The sequence below is a fragment of the Phallusia mammillata genome, chromosome 4 (genome assembly GCF_965637545.1).
Source record: "Phallusia mammillata chromosome 4, kaPhaMamm4.hap1.1, whole genome shotgun sequence".
NCBI classification, from domain to species: Eukaryota; Metazoa; Chordata; class Ascidiacea; order Phlebobranchia; family Ascidiidae; genus Phallusia; species Phallusia mammillata.
In genome coordinates, this window is record NC_137255.1 from 8070428 (window position 1) to 8083167 (window position 12740).

Genomic DNA, 12740 nt, shown 5'->3' on the forward strand with positions numbered 1-12740 from the left:
CGCGTGGGTTCGAGTCCCATCCTCGTCGTATCATCCATGGTACTCTTTTTGGTTGTTTAATCTGGCCCTATGTTAAGTTTTAAGAGTTCGTGATTGGATTTCGTATTATCATTTGGCAATCAAATTGCCCTTGATAGTCACTGGGTTGGCCGAGTGGTTAAGGCGTTGGACTTAAGTTCCAATGGACAGTTGTCCGCGTGGGTTCGAACCCAACACCCAGTAAATAGTTGTTATTTTTGTTGCATGTTCTGCATGAGTGCCATCGATCTCATGTGTGCTCGAGTGGAAAACCGACGAAATTGTACATTTATCTTACATTTTGTACAGAGATGTTTGTCAAATTTCTGCTGAATGACAACATTTATTTTCAAGTGGAGTATTTCGTACATCAAACACACTGCTTGAATTGGAAAATTGGCCTTCGTCCGGACGAGGTGGCTGAGTGATTAAGGCGATGGTCTGCTAATCCATTGTGCTCTGCACGCGTGGGTTCGAATCCAATCCTCGTCGTATCATCTTTGATACTTTTTTTGGTTGTTTAATCTTGCACTATGTTAAGTTTTGAGAATTCGTTATTGGATTTTGTATTATCATTGGGCCATCAAATTGCCCTTAATCGTCACTGGGTTGGCCGAGTGGTTAAGGCGTTGGACTTAAGTTCCAATGGACAGTTGTCCGCGTGGGTTCGAACCCCACACCCAGTAAATTGTTGTTATTTTTGTTGCATATTCTGCACGACTGCTATCGATCTGATGTGTGCTCGAGTGGAAAAGACTGACGAAATTGTACATTTGTATTTCATTTTGTACTGAGATGTTTGTCAAACTTCTGCTGAATGACAAGATTTATTTTCAAGTGGAGTATTTCGTACATCAAACACATTGCTTTAATTCGAAAATTGGCCTTCGTCTGGGCGAGGTGCCCGAGTGGTTAAGGCCATGGACTGCTAATCCATTGTGCTCTGCACGCGTGGGTTCGAATCCCATCCTCGTCGTATCATCTTTGGTACTGTTTTTAGTTGTTTAATCTGGCACTATGTTAAGTTTTGAGAATTCGTGATTGGATTTCGTATTATCATTTGGCAATCAAATTGACCTTGATAGTCACTGGGTTGGCCGAGTGGTTAAGGCGTTGGACTTAAGTTCCAATGGACAGTTGTCCGCGTGAGTCCGAACCCCACACCAAGTAAACTGTTGTTATTTTCGTTGCATATTCTGCACGACTGCTATCGATCTGATGTGTGCTCGAGTGGAAAACTGACGAAATTGTACATTTGTATTTCATTTTGTACAGAGATGGTTGTCAAATTTCTGCTGAATGACAACATTTATTTTCAAGTGGAGTATTTCGTACATCAAACACACTGCTTGAATTGGAAAATTGGGCTTCGTCTGGGCGAGGTGCCCGAGTGGTTAAGGCCATGGACTGCTAATCCATTGTGCTCTGCACGCGTGGGTTCGAATCCCATCCTCGTCGTATCATCTTTGGTACTGTTTTTGGTTGTTAAATCTTGCACTATGTTAAGTTTTGAGAATTCGTGATTGGATTTCGTATTATCATTTGGCAATCAAATTGCCCTTGATAGTCACTGGGTTGGCCGAGTGGTTAAGGCGTTGGACTTAAGTTCCAATGGACAGTTGTCCGCGTGGGTTCGAACCCAACACCCAGTAAATAGTTGTTATTTTTGTTGCATGTTCTGCATGAGTGCCATCGATCTCATGTGTGCTCGAGTGGGAAACCGACGAAATTGTACATTTATCTTACATTTTGTACAGAGATGTTTGTCAAATTTCTGCTGAATGACAACATTTATTTTCAAGTGGAGTATTTCGTACATCAAACACACTGCTTGAATTGGAAAATTGGCCTTCGTCCGGACGAGGTGGCCGAGTGGTTAAGGCGATGGTCTGCTAATCCATTGTGCTCTGCACGCGTGGGTTCGAATCCAATCCTCGTCGTATCATCTTTGATACTTTTTTTGGTTGTTTAATCTTGCACTATGTTAAGTTTTGAGAATTCGTTATTGGATTTTGTATTATCATTGGGCCATCAAATTGCCCTTAATCGTCACTGGGTTGGCCGAGTGGTTAAGGCGTTGGACTTAAGTTCCAATGGACAGTTGTCCGCGTGGGTTCGAACCCCACACCCAGTAAATTGTTGTTATTTTTGTTGCATATTCTGCACGACTGCTATCGATCTGATGTGTGCTCGAGTGGAAAAGACTGACGAAATTGTACATTTGTATTTCATTTTGTACTGAGATGTTTGTCAAACTTCTGCTGAATGACAAGATTTATTTTCAAGTGGAGTATTTCGTACATCAAACACATTGCTTTAATTCGAAAATTGGCCTTCGTCTGGGCGAGGTGCCCGAGTGGTTAAGGCCATGGACTGCTAATCCATTGTGCTCTGCACGCGTGGGTTCGAATCCCATCCTCGTCGTATCATCTTTGGTACTGTTTTTAGTTGTTTAATCTGGCACTATGTTAAGTTTTGAGAATTCGTGATTGGATTTCGTATTATCATTTGGCAATCAAATTGCCCTTGATAGTCACTGGGTTGGCCGAGTGGTTAAGGCGTTGGACTTAAGTTCCAATGGACAGTTGTCCGCGTGAGTCCGAACCCCACACCAAGTAAACTGTTGTTATTTTCGTTGCATATTCTGCACGACTGCTATCGATCTGATGTGTGCTCGAGTGGAAAACTGACGAAATTGTACATTTGTATTTCATTTTGTACAGAGATGGTTGTCAAGTTTCTGCTGAATGACAACATTTATTTTCAAGTGGAGTATTTCGTACATCAAACACACTGCTTGAATTGGAAAATTGGACTTCGTCTGGGCGAGGTGCCCGAGTGGTTAAGGCCATGGACTGCTAATCCATTGTGCTCTGCACGCGTGGGTTCGAATCCCATCCTCGTCGTATCATCTTTGGTACTGTTTTTGGTTGTTAAATCTTGCACTATGTTAAGTTTTGAGAATTCGTGATTGGATTTCGTATTATCATTTGGCAATCAAATTGCCCTTGATAGTCACTGGGTTGGCCGAGTGGTTAAGGCGTTGGACTTAAGTTCCAATGGACAGTTGTCCGCGTGGGTTCGAACCCAACACCCAGTAAATAGTTGTTATTTTTGTTGCATGTTCTGCATGAGTGCCATCGATCTCATGTGTGCTCGAGTGGGAAACCGACGAAATTGTACATTTATCTTACATTTTGTACAGAGATGTTTGTCAAATTTCTGCTGAATGACAACATTTATTTTCAAGTGGAGTATTTCGTACATCAAACACACTGCTTGAATTGGAAAATTGGCCTTCGTCCGGACGAGGTGGCCGAGTGGTTAAGGCGATGGTCTGCTAATCCATTGTGCTCTGCACGCGTGGGTTCGAATCCAATCCTCGTCGTATCATCTTTGATACTTTTTTTGGTTGTTTAATCTTGCACTATGTTAAGTTTTGAGAATTCGTGATTGGATTTTGTATTATCATTGGGCCATCAAATTGCCCTTAATCGTCACTGGGTTGGCCGAGTGGTTAAGGCGTTGGACTTAAGTTCCAATGGACAGTTGTCCGCGTGGGTTCGAACCCCACACCCAGTAAATTGTTGTTATTTTTGTTGCATATTCTGCATGAGTGCTATCGATCTGATGTGTGCTCGAGTGGAAAACCGACGAAATTGTACATTTGTCTTACATTTTGTACAGAGATGTTTGTCAAATTTCTACTGAATGACAATATTTATTTTCAAGTGGAGTATTTCGTACATCAAACACATTGCTTTAATTCGAAAATTGGCCTTCGTCTGGACGAGGTGGCCGAGTGGTTAAGGCGATGGACTGCTAATCCATTGTGCTCTGCACGCGTGGGTTCGAGTCCCATCCTCGTCGTATCAATTTTGGTACTCTTTTTGGTTGTTTAATCTGGCCCTATGTTAAGTTTTGAGAGTTCGTGATTGGATTTTGTATTATCATTTGGTAATCAAATTGCCCTTGATCGTCACTGGGTTGGCCGAGTGGTTAAGGCGTTGGACTTAAGTTCCAATGGACAGTTGTCCGCGTGAGTCCGAACCCCACACCAAGTAAACTGTTGTTATTTTCGTTGCATATTCTGCACGACTGCTATCGATCTGATGTGTGCTCGAGTGGAAAACTGACGAAATTGTACATTTGTATTTCATTTTGTACAGAGATGGTTGTCAAATTTCTGCTGAATGACAACATTTATTTTCAAGTGGAGTATTTCGTACATCAAACACACTGCTTGAATTGGAAAATTGGACTTCGTCTGGGCGAGGTGCCCGAGTGGTTAAGGCCATGGACTGCTAATCCATTGTGCTCTGCACGCGTGGGTTCGAATCCCATCCTCGTCGTATCATCTTTGGTACTGTTTTTGGTTGTTAAATCTTGCACTATGTTAAGTTTTGAGAATTCGTGATTGGATTTCGTATTATCATTTGGCAATCAAATTGCCCTTGATAGTCACTGGGTTGGCCGAGTGGTTAAGGCGTTGGACTTAAGTTCCAATGGACAGTTGTCCGCGTGGGTTCGAACCCAACACCCAGTAAATAGTTGTTATTTTTGTTGCATGTTCTGCATGAGTGCCATCGATCTCATGTGTGCTCGAGTGGGAAACCGACGAAATTGTACATTTATCTTACATTTTGTACAGAGATGTTTGTCAAATTTCTGCTGAATGACAACATTTATTTTCAAGTGGAGTATTTCGTACATCAAACACACTGCTTGAATTGGAAAATTGGCCTTCGTCCGGACGAGGTGGCCGAGTGGTTAAGGCGATGGTCTGCTAATCCATTGTGCTCTGCACGCGTGGGTTCGAATCCAATCCTCGTCGTATCATCTTTGGCACTCTTTTTGGTTGTTTAATTCTTGCCCTATGTTAAGTTTTGAGAGTTCGTGATTGGATTTCGTATTATCATTTGGTAATCAAATTGCCCTTGATCGTCACTGGGTTGGCCGAGTGGTTAAGGCGTTGGACTTAAGTTCCAATGGACAGTTGTCCGCGTGGGTCCGAACCCCACACCCAGTAAATTGTTGTTATTTTTGTTGCATGTTCTGCATGAGTGCTATCGATCTGATGTGTGCTCGAGTGGAAAACCGACGAAATTGTACATTTGTCTTACATTTTGTACAGAGATGTTTGTCAAATTTCTGCTGAATGACAATATTTATTTTCAAGTGGAGTATTTCGTACATCAAACACACTGCTTGAATTGGAAAATTGGCCTTCGTCTGGACGAGGTGGCCGAGTGGTTAAGGCGATGGACTGCTAATCCATTGTGCTCTGCACGCGTGGGTTCGAATCCCTTCCTTGTCGTTTCATGTTCGGTACTCTTTTTGGTTGTTTAATCTGGCCCTATGTTAAGTTTTAAGAGTTCGTGATTGGATTTCGTATTATCACTTGGCAATCAAATTGCCCTTGATGGTCACTGGGTTGGCCGACTGGTTAAGGCGTTGGACTTAAGTTCCAATGGACAGTTGTCCGCGTGGGTTCGAACCCCACACAAAGTAAACTGTTGTTATTTTCGTTGCATATTCTGCACGACTGCTATCGATCTGATGTGTGCTCGAGTGGAAAAGACTGATGAAATTGTACATTTGTATTTCATTTTGTACAGAGATGTTTGTCAAATTTCTGCTGAATGACAAGATTTATATTTTATTGGAGTATTTCGTACATCAAACACATTGCTTGAATTGGAAAATTGGCCTTCGTCGGGTCAAAGTTGCCGAGTGTTAAAGCGATGCACTGCTAATCCATTGCGCTCTGCACGCGTGGGTTCGAGTCCCATCCTCGTCGTATCATCCATGGTACTCTTTTTGGTTGTTTAATCTGGCCCTATGTTAAGTTTTAAGAGTTCGTGATTGGATTTCGTATTATCATTTGGCAATCAAATTGCCCTTGATAGTCACTGGGTTGGCCGAGTGGTTAAGGCGTTGGACTTAAGTTCCAATGGACAGTTGTCCGCGTGGGTTCGAACCCCACACCCAGTAAATAGTTGTTATTTTTGTTGCATGTTCTGCATGAGTGCCATCGATCTCATGTGTGCTCGAGTGGAAAACCGACGAAATTGTACATTTATCTTACATTTTGTACAGAGATGTTTGTCAAATTTCTGCTGAATGACAACATTTATTTTCAAGTGGAGTATTTCGTACATCAAACACACTGCTTGAATTGGAAAATTGGCCTTCGTCCGGACGAGGTGGCTGAGTGATTAAGGCGATGGTCTGCTAATCCATTGTGCTCTGCACGCGTGGGTTCGAATCCAATCCTCGTCGTATCATCTTTGATACTTTTTTTGGTTGTTAAATCTTGCCCTATGTTAAGTTTTGAGAATTCGTGATTGGATTTCGTATTATCATTGGGCCATCAAATTGCCCTTAATCGTCACTGGGTTGGCCGAGTGGTTAAGGCGTTGGACTTAAGTTCCAATGGACAGTTGTCCGCATGCGTTCGAACCCCACACCCAGTAAAATGTTGTTATTTTCGTTGCATATTCTGCACCACTGCTATCGATCTGATGTGTGCTCGAGTGGAAAAGACTGACGAAATTGTACATTTGTATTTCATTTTGTACTGAGATGTTTGTCAAACTTCTGCTGAATGACAAGATTTATTTTCAAGTGGAGTATTTCGTACATCAAACACACTGCTTGAATTGGAAAATTGGACTTCGTCTGGGCGAGGTGCCCGAGTGGTTAAGGCCATGGACTGCTAATCCATTGTGCTCTGCACGCGTGGGTTCGAATCCCATCCTCGTCGTATCATCTTTGGTACTGTTTTTGGTTGTTAAATCTTGCACTATGTTAAGTTTTGAGAATTCGTGATTGGATTTCGTATTATCATTTGGCAATCAAATTGCCCTTGATAGTCACTGGGTTGGCCGAGTGGTTAAGGCGTTGGACTTAAGTTCCAATGGACAGTTGTCCGCGTGGGTTCGAACCCAACACCCAGTAAATAGTTGTTATTTTTGTTGCATGTTCTGCATGAGTGCCATCGATCTCATGTGTGCTCGAGTGGGAAACCGACGAAATTGTACATTTATCTTACATTTTGTACAGAGATGTTTGTCAAATTTCTACTGAATGACAATATTTATTTTCAAGTGGAGTATTTCGTACATCAAACACATTGCTTTAATTCGAAAATTGGCCTTCGTCTGGACGAGGTGGCCGAGTGGTTAAGGCGATGGACTGCTAATCCATTGTGCTCTGCACGCGTGGGTTCGAGTCCCATCCTCGTCGTATCAATTTTGGTACTCTTTTTGGTTGTTTAATCTGGCCCTATGTTAAGTTTTGAGAGTTCGTGATTGGATTTTGTATTATCATTTGGTAATCAAATTGCCCTTGATCGTCACTGGGTTGGCCGAGTGGTTAAGGCGTTGGACTTAAGTTCCAATGGACAGTTGTCCGCGTGAGTCCGAACCCCACACCAAGTAAACTGTTGTTATTTTCGTTGCATATTCTGCACGACTGCTATCGATCTGATGTGTGCTCGAGTGGAAAACTGACGAAATTGTACATTTGTATTTCATTTTGTACAGAGATGGTTGTCAAATTTCTGCTGAATGACAACATTTATTTTCAAGTGGAGTATTTCGTACATCAAACACACTGCTTGAATTGGAAAATTGGACTTCGTCTGGGCGAGGTGCCCGAGTGGTTAAGGCCATGGACTGCTAATCCATTGTGCTCTGCACGCGTGGGTTCGAATCCCATCCTCGTCGTATCATCTTTGGTACTGTTTTTGGTTGTTAAATCTTGCACTATGTTAAGTTTTGAGAATTCGTGATTGGATTTCGTATTATCATTTGGCAATCAAATTGCCCTTGATAGTCACTGGGTTGGCCGAGTGGTTAAGGCGTTGGACTTAAGTTCCAATGGACAGTTGTCCGCGTGGGTTCGAACCCAACACCCAGTAAATAGTTGTTATTTTTGTTGCATGTTCTGCATGAGTGCCATCGATCTCATGTGTGCTCGAGTGGGAAACCGACGAAATTGTACATTTATCTTACATTTTGTACAGAGATGTTTGTCAAATTTCTGCTGAATGACAACATTTATTTTCAAGTGGAGTATTTCGTACATCAAACACACTGCTTGAATTGGAAAATTGGCCTTCGTCCGGACGAGGTGGCCGAGTGGTTAAGGCGATGGTCTGCTAATCCATTGTGCTCTGCACGCGTGGGTTCGAATCCAATCCTCGTCGTATCATCTTTGGCACTCTTTTTGGTTGTTTAATTCTTGCCCTATGTTAAGTTTTGAGAGTTCGTGATTGGATTTCGTATTATCATTTGGTAATCAAATTGCCCTTGATCGTCACTGGGTTGGCCGAGTGGTTAAGGCGTTGGACTTAAGTTCCAATGGACAGTTGTCCGCGTGGGTCCGAACCCCACACCCAGTAAATTGTTGTTATTTTTGTTGCATGTTCTGCATGAGTGCTATCGATCTGATGTGTGCTCGAGTGGAAAACCGACGAAATTGTACATTTGTCTTACATTTTGTACAGAGATGTTTGTCAAATTTCTGCTGAATGACAATATTTATTTTCAAGTGGAGTATTTCGTACATCAAACACACTGCTTGAATTGGAAAATTGGCCTTCGTCTGGACGAGGTGGCCGAGTGGTTAAGGCGATGGACTGCTAATCCATTGTGCTCTGCACGCGTGGGTTCGAATCCCTTCCTCGTCGTTTCATGTTCGGTACTCTTTTTGGTTGTTTAATCTGGCCCTATGTTAAGTTTTAAGAGTTCGTGATTGGATTTCGTATTATCACTTGGCAATCAAATTGCCCTTGATGGTCACTGGGTTGGCCGACTGGTTAAGGCGTTGGACTTAAGTTCCAATGGACAGTTGTCCGCGTGGGTTCGAACCCCACACAAAGTAAACTGTTGTTATTTTCGTTGCATATTCTGCACGACTGCTATCGATCTGATGTGTGCTCGAGTGGAAAAGACTGATGAAATTGTACATTTGTATTTCATTTTGTACAGAGATGTTTGTCAAATTTCTGCTGAATGACAAGATTTATATTTTATTGGAGTATTTCGTACATCAAACACATTGCTTGAATTGGAAAATTGGCCTTCGTCGGGTCAAAGTTGCCGAGTGTTAAAGCGATGCACTGCTAATCCATTGCGCTCTGCACGCGTGGGTTCGAGTCCCATCCTCGTCGTATCATCCATGGTACTCTTTTTGGTTGTTTAATCTGGCCCTATGTTAAGTTTTAAGAGTTCGTGATTGGATTTCGTATTATCATTTGGCAATCAAATTGCCCTTGATAGTCACTGGGTTGGCCGAGTGGTTAAGGCGTTGGACTTAAGTTCCAATGGACAGTTGTCCGCGTGGGTTCGAACCCAACACCCAGTAAATAGTTGTTATTTTTGTTGCATGTTCTGCATGAGTGCCATCGATCTCATGTGTGCTCGAGTGGAAAACCGACGAAATTGTACATTTATCTTACATTTTGTACAGAGATGTTTGTCAAATTTCTGCTGAATGACAAGATTTATTTTCAAGTGGAGTATTTCGTACATCAAACACACTGCTTGAATTGGAAAATTGGCCTTCGTCCGGACGAGGTGGCTGAGTGATTAAGGCGATGGTCTGCTAATCCATTGTGCTCTGCACGCGTGGGTTCGAATCCAATCCTCGTCGTATCATCTTTGATACTTTTTTTGGTTGTTAAATCTTGCCCTATGTTAAGTTTTGAGAATTCGTGATTGGATTTCGTATTATCATTGGGCCATCAAATTGCCCTTAATCGTCACTGGGTTGGCCGAGTGGTTAAGGCGTTGGACTTAAGTTCCAATGGACAGTTGTCCGCATGCGTTCGAACCCCACACCCAGTAAAATGTTGTTATTTTCGTTGCATATTCTGCACCACTGCTATCGATCTGATGTGTGCTCGAGTGGAAAAGACTGACGAAATTGTACATTTGTATTTCATTTTGTACTGAGATGTTTGTCAAACTTCTGCTGAATGACAAGATTTATTTTCAAGTGGAGTATTTCGTACATCAAACACACTGCTTGAATTGGAAAATTGGCCTTCGTCTGGACGAGGTGGCCGAGTGGTTAAGGCGATGGACTGCTAATCCATTGTGCTCTGCACGCGTGGGTTCGAATCCCATCTTTGTCGTTTCATGTTCGGTACTCTTTTTGGTTGTTTAATTCTTGCCCTATGTTAAGTTTTGAGAATTCGTGATTGGATTTCGTATTATCATTAGGCCATCAAATTGCCCTTGATCGTCACTGGGTTGGCCGAGTGGTTAAGGCGTTGGACTTAAGTTCCAATGGACAGTTGTCCGCGTGGGTTCGAACCCCCCACCCAGTAAATTGTTGTTATTTTTGTTGCATATTCTGCATGAGTGCCATCGATCTCATGTGTGCTCGAGTGGAAAACTGACGAAATTGTACATTTGTATTTCATTTTGTACAGAGATGTTTGCCAAATTTCTGCTGAATGACAACATTTATTTGTAAGTGGAGTATTTCGTACATCAAACACATTGCTTTAATTGGAAAATTGGCCTTCGTCGGGTCAAAGTTGCCGAGTGTTAAGTCGATGTACTGCTAATCCATTGTGCTCTGCACGCGTGGGTTCGAGTCCCATCCTCGTCGTATCAATTTTGGTACTCTTTTTGGTTGTTTAATCTGGCCCTATGTTAAGTTTTGAGAGTTCGTGATTGGATTTCGTATTATCATTTGGTAATCAAATTGCCCTTGATCGTCACTGGGTTGGCCGAGTGGTTAAGGCGTTGGACTTAAGTTCCAATGGACAGTTGTCCGCGTGAGTCCGAACCCCACACCAAGTAAACTGTTGTTATTTTTGTTGCATATTCTGCACGACTGCTATCGATCTGATGTGTGCTCGAGTGGAAAACTGACGAAATTGTACATTTGTATTTCATTTTGTACAGAGATGGTTGTCAAATTTCTGCTGAATGACAACATTTATTTTCAAGTGGAGTATTTCGTACATCAAACACACTGCTTGAATTGGAAAATTGGACTTCGTCTGGGCGAGGTGCCCGAGTGGTTAAGGCCATGGACTGCTAATCCATTGTGCTCTGCACGCGTGGGTTCGAATCCCATCCTCGTCGTATCATCTTTGGTACTGTTTTTGGTTGTTAAATCTTGCACTATGTTAAGTTTTGAGAATTCGTGATTGGATTTCGTATTATCATTTGGCAATCAAATTGCCCTTGATAGTCACTGGGTTGGCCGAGTGGTTAAGGCGTTGGACTTAAGTTCCAATGGACAGTTGTCCGCGTGGGTTCGAACCCAACACCCAGTAAATAGTTGTTATTTTTGTTGCATGTTCTGCATGAGTGCCATCGATCTCATGTGTGCTCGAGTGGGAAACCGACGAAATTGTACATTTATCTTACATTTTGTACAGAGATGTTTGTCAAATTTCTGCTGAATGACAACATTTATTTTCAAGTGGAGTATTTCGTACATCAAACACACTGCTTGAATTGGAAAATTGGCCTTCGTCCGGACGAGGTGGCCGAGTGGTTAAGGCGATGGTCTGCTAATCCATTGTGCTCTGCACGCGTGGGTTCGAATCCAATCCTCGTCGTATCATCTTTGATACTTTTTTTGGTTGTTTAATCTTGCCCTATGTTAAGTTTTGAGAATTCGTGATTGGATTTTGTATTATCATTGGGCCATCAAATTGCCCTTAATCGTCACTGGGTTGGCCGAGTGGTTAAGGCGTTGGACTTAAGTTCCAATGGACAGTTGTCCGCGTGGGTTCGAACCCCACACCCAGTAAATTGTTGTTATTTTTGTTGCATATTCTGCACGAATGCTATCGATCTGATGTGTGCTCGAGTGGAAAAGACTGACGAAATTGTACATTTGTATTTCATTTTGTACTGAGATGTTTGTCAAACTTCTGCTGAATGACAAGATTTATTTTCAAGTGGAGTATTTCGTACATCAAACACATTGCTTTAATTCGAAAATTGGCTATCGTCTGGACGAGGTGGCCGAGTGGTTAAGGCGATGGACTGCTAATCCATTGTGCTCTGCACGCGTGGGTTCGAATCCCATCCTCGTCGTATCATCTTTGGCACTCTTTTTGGTTGTTTAATTCTTGCCCTATGTTAAGTTTTGAGAGTTCGTGATTGGATTTCGTATTATCATTTGGTAATCAAATTGCCCTTGATCGTCACTGGGTTGGCCGAGTGGTTAAGGCGTTGGACTTAAGTTCCAATGGACAGTTGTCCGCGTGGGTCCGAACCCCACACCCAGTAAATTGTTGTTATTTTTGTTGCATGTTCTGCATGAGTGCTATCGATCTGATGTGTGCTCGAGTGGAAAACCGACGAAATTGTACATTTGTCTTACATTTTGTACAGAGATGTTTGTCAAATTTCTACTGAATGACAATATTTATTTTCAAGTGGAGTATTTCGTACATCAAACACACTGCTTGAATTGGAAAATTGGCCTTCGTCTGGACGAGGTGGCCGAGTGGTTAAGGCGATGGACTGCTAATCCATTGTGCTCTGCACGCGTGGGTTCGAATCCCTTCCTCGTCGTTTCATGTTCGGTACTCTTTTTGGTTGTTTAATCTGGCCCTATGTTAAGTTTTAAGAGTTCGTGATTGGATTTCGTATTATCACTTGGCAATCAAATTGCCCTTGATGGTCACTGGGTTGGCCGACTGGTTAAGGCGTTGGACTTAAGTTCCAATGGACAGTTGT

General features: G+C 42.4%; 23 non-coding genes across 23 annotated transcripts; all 23 read left to right on the top strand.

Annotated features, from left to right (window-relative positions):
- Positions 1 to 621: 621 nt before the first annotated feature.
- Positions 622 to 704, top strand: Trnal-uaa (transfer RNA leucine (anticodon UAA)). The gene has a single exon. It is a non-coding gene; the product is annotated as a tRNA-Leu (tRNA).
- Positions 705 to 1394: 690 nt separating this feature from the next.
- Trnas-gcu (transfer RNA serine (anticodon GCU)) lies at positions 1395 to 1476 on the top strand. The gene has a single exon. It is a non-coding gene; the product is annotated as a tRNA-Ser (tRNA).
- A 593-nt stretch (positions 1477 to 2069) lies between these two features.
- Trnal-uaa (transfer RNA leucine (anticodon UAA)) lies at positions 2070 to 2152 on the top strand. The gene has a single exon. It is a non-coding gene; the product is annotated as a tRNA-Leu (tRNA).
- Positions 2153 to 2360: 208 nt separating this feature from the next.
- Trnas-gcu (transfer RNA serine (anticodon GCU)) lies at positions 2361 to 2442 on the top strand. Its single transcript has one exon. It is a non-coding gene; the product is annotated as a tRNA-Ser (tRNA).
- Positions 2443 to 2842: 400 nt separating this feature from the next.
- On the top strand, positions 2843 to 2924 carry Trnas-gcu (transfer RNA serine (anticodon GCU)). Its single transcript has one exon. It is a non-coding gene; the product is annotated as a tRNA-Ser (tRNA).
- A 593-nt stretch (positions 2925 to 3517) lies between these two features.
- Positions 3518 to 3600, top strand: Trnal-uaa (transfer RNA leucine (anticodon UAA)). The gene has a single exon. It is a non-coding gene; the product is annotated as a tRNA-Leu (tRNA).
- A 206-nt stretch (positions 3601 to 3806) lies between these two features.
- On the top strand, positions 3807 to 3888 carry Trnas-gcu (transfer RNA serine (anticodon GCU)). The gene has a single exon. It is a non-coding gene; the product is annotated as a tRNA-Ser (tRNA).
- Positions 3889 to 4288: 400 nt separating this feature from the next.
- Trnas-gcu (transfer RNA serine (anticodon GCU)) lies at positions 4289 to 4370 on the top strand. The gene has a single exon. It is a non-coding gene; the product is annotated as a tRNA-Ser (tRNA).
- Positions 4371 to 4964: 594 nt separating this feature from the next.
- Positions 4965 to 5047, top strand: Trnal-uaa (transfer RNA leucine (anticodon UAA)). Its single transcript has one exon. It is a non-coding gene; the product is annotated as a tRNA-Leu (tRNA).
- A 206-nt stretch (positions 5048 to 5253) lies between these two features.
- On the top strand, positions 5254 to 5335 carry Trnas-gcu (transfer RNA serine (anticodon GCU)). Its single transcript has one exon. It is a non-coding gene; the product is annotated as a tRNA-Ser (tRNA).
- A 594-nt stretch (positions 5336 to 5929) lies between these two features.
- Positions 5930 to 6012, top strand: Trnal-uaa (transfer RNA leucine (anticodon UAA)). Its single transcript has one exon. It is a non-coding gene; the product is annotated as a tRNA-Leu (tRNA).
- A 690-nt stretch (positions 6013 to 6702) lies between these two features.
- On the top strand, positions 6703 to 6784 carry Trnas-gcu (transfer RNA serine (anticodon GCU)). Its single transcript has one exon. It is a non-coding gene; the product is annotated as a tRNA-Ser (tRNA).
- Positions 6785 to 7184: 400 nt separating this feature from the next.
- Trnas-gcu (transfer RNA serine (anticodon GCU)) lies at positions 7185 to 7266 on the top strand. The gene has a single exon. It is a non-coding gene; the product is annotated as a tRNA-Ser (tRNA).
- Positions 7267 to 7666: 400 nt separating this feature from the next.
- Trnas-gcu (transfer RNA serine (anticodon GCU)) lies at positions 7667 to 7748 on the top strand. Its single transcript has one exon. It is a non-coding gene; the product is annotated as a tRNA-Ser (tRNA).
- Positions 7749 to 8342: 594 nt separating this feature from the next.
- Trnal-uaa (transfer RNA leucine (anticodon UAA)) lies at positions 8343 to 8425 on the top strand. Its single transcript has one exon. It is a non-coding gene; the product is annotated as a tRNA-Leu (tRNA).
- A 206-nt stretch (positions 8426 to 8631) lies between these two features.
- Trnas-gcu (transfer RNA serine (anticodon GCU)) lies at positions 8632 to 8713 on the top strand. The gene has a single exon. It is a non-coding gene; the product is annotated as a tRNA-Ser (tRNA).
- A 1367-nt stretch (positions 8714 to 10080) lies between these two features.
- Trnas-gcu (transfer RNA serine (anticodon GCU)) lies at positions 10081 to 10162 on the top strand. The gene has a single exon. It is a non-coding gene; the product is annotated as a tRNA-Ser (tRNA).
- A 112-nt stretch (positions 10163 to 10274) lies between these two features.
- On the top strand, positions 10275 to 10357 carry Trnal-uaa (transfer RNA leucine (anticodon UAA)). The gene has a single exon. It is a non-coding gene; the product is annotated as a tRNA-Leu (tRNA).
- Positions 10358 to 11044: 687 nt separating this feature from the next.
- Trnas-gcu (transfer RNA serine (anticodon GCU)) lies at positions 11045 to 11126 on the top strand. The gene has a single exon. It is a non-coding gene; the product is annotated as a tRNA-Ser (tRNA).
- Positions 11127 to 11719: 593 nt separating this feature from the next.
- Trnal-uaa (transfer RNA leucine (anticodon UAA)) lies at positions 11720 to 11802 on the top strand. The gene has a single exon. It is a non-coding gene; the product is annotated as a tRNA-Leu (tRNA).
- A 208-nt stretch (positions 11803 to 12010) lies between these two features.
- Positions 12011 to 12092, top strand: Trnas-gcu (transfer RNA serine (anticodon GCU)). Its single transcript has one exon. It is a non-coding gene; the product is annotated as a tRNA-Ser (tRNA).
- A 112-nt stretch (positions 12093 to 12204) lies between these two features.
- Positions 12205 to 12287, top strand: Trnal-uaa (transfer RNA leucine (anticodon UAA)). Its single transcript has one exon. It is a non-coding gene; the product is annotated as a tRNA-Leu (tRNA).
- A 206-nt stretch (positions 12288 to 12493) lies between these two features.
- On the top strand, positions 12494 to 12575 carry Trnas-gcu (transfer RNA serine (anticodon GCU)). Its single transcript has one exon. It is a non-coding gene; the product is annotated as a tRNA-Ser (tRNA).
- The last annotated feature ends 165 nt before the right edge of the window (positions 12576 to 12740 follow it).